Raw genomic sequence first — 1,608 nt, forward strand, 5'->3', positions numbered from 1 at the left:
CACAAGTTCTAGTAAGTGTGGTCCACTCCTATTACGATTTATTCACTTGTTACTCATTTTTATTGAGCTCCTATATCATATGTGATTATCTACAGCTTTACATACTCAGTACATATTTTGTACTGACGTCCCCCGCGGGGGACGGGGGACGTGCATTTCATGCTGCAGGCACAGGTAACTCAGCTAATACACCGCACAAGTAGGAGTCAGGATACCCAGCTACTTTTGGTGAGCTCCAGTTTGCTTCGGGGCTTTCTGTGTCATATCCAGTCACTTTTGGTATTGTATAGAAGTTAGTTATATGGTGGGGTGTGTCCCGACCATAGTTAAACTCTGTGTAATAGCTAGAGGCTTTGTAGACCTAATGTACAGTCAAGGTGGTGTTTTGTTAATAGATGTGATGGCTCCAATGGCCAAGTATTGTATATACATATATATATGTGTGCTCGAGCTTCTACAGGTGATTATTTCCTTTTATATGTGATATGATGCTGTCCAAATTTCGGGTTGTCATAGAGGTATGCATGGGAAGTGTAAGGTGATGAGCTGGTTCTCCCGGTCCTTCTCGATTACGGGTGCCAGTCCACCCCAATAGGATTTGAGGCGTGACACTTGTGGTGTTGAACTTTACTTGTTAACTGCAGAAATGGAGCCATCTAAAGAGACAGGTTGTCGAGCTCCAGAAGACCCCGTCCTCTGCATCAACGACTGTGATTTTTTCGGTAGTGCAGCTACGATGAATATGTGTTCCAAGTGTCAAAAGGACATGATACTACTGAAGCAGGAACACGCAAAGCTTACAGATGCGTCTAGCAAAGACGTCGTACACAGAAGCTCAAGCAGCGATGAATCAAAACTTGCTCTTGCAGATGGCGCGGTTGCATTTGCAGATTTAGCCTCTCAAATTTCACAAGTGAAGTCAAAAGAGGGTTTGAAAAAGTGAACATCTTGTCGTAAGCGTGTGGGATTAACGGGGTTCAGTTGCAAATGTGGTGATATTTTCTGCGCAGTTCATCATTATTCAGACAAACACGACTGCCCGTTTGATTATAGGAATGCTGGTCAGAATGCAATAGCAAAAGAAAATCCTATCATCGTTGCAGAAAAGCTTAGTAAGATCTAACAAGCACCTATTGAAAGGTTGTATGAACTGAAGCAATGTCCATCTTTCGATAAGTTGGCCTCATCTTACAGGGTGACGATGAACGTTTTGCGTGGGGGTGGGGGTGGTGGGTACCATAGAGCCTAGATAATCCTGGTGTGTAAGTTATTTATGATCTTGGCTCACATTTTGATGGAATTTGTTCTTGTTTTCTCCCCATTTCTGGGCTCCTTGTATAGTATAATATGCATAATGTAGGTCTTCTTGATGAATTTCACATTCATACATCTGCGTTTTGAAATCCTAAATTCGCCTCCGTGCATTCTTCAAGATTCCAAAGTCTCCTTTGAGTATCAATAATGTAGAGTTTTTTTTTTTTGTAGAGATGTCAATAAGGGTTCGCTCAGCACATCCAAGCTAGCCCACACGGGCTTTGAGTTTGACGGGTCAGGTTGGGCTAGCCTATCAAAATGATGAGGCAAAAAATATCAAGCCCACACTATTAC

At 42.5% G+C, this 1,608-nt stretch overlaps 1 pseudogene; it reads left to right on the top strand.

Moving 5' to 3' along the window:
- Positions 1-646: 646 nt before the first annotated feature.
- LOC124895122 lies at positions 647-1,123 on the top strand (annotated as a pseudogene).
- Positions 1,124-1,608: the final 485 nt, after the last annotated feature.

The sequence above is a fragment of the Capsicum annuum genome, unplaced genomic scaffold (assembly GCF_002878395.1).
Source record: "Capsicum annuum cultivar UCD-10X-F1 unplaced genomic scaffold, UCD10Xv1.1 ctg80081, whole genome shotgun sequence".
NCBI classification, from domain to species: domain Eukaryota; kingdom Viridiplantae; phylum Streptophyta; class Magnoliopsida; order Solanales; family Solanaceae; genus Capsicum; species Capsicum annuum.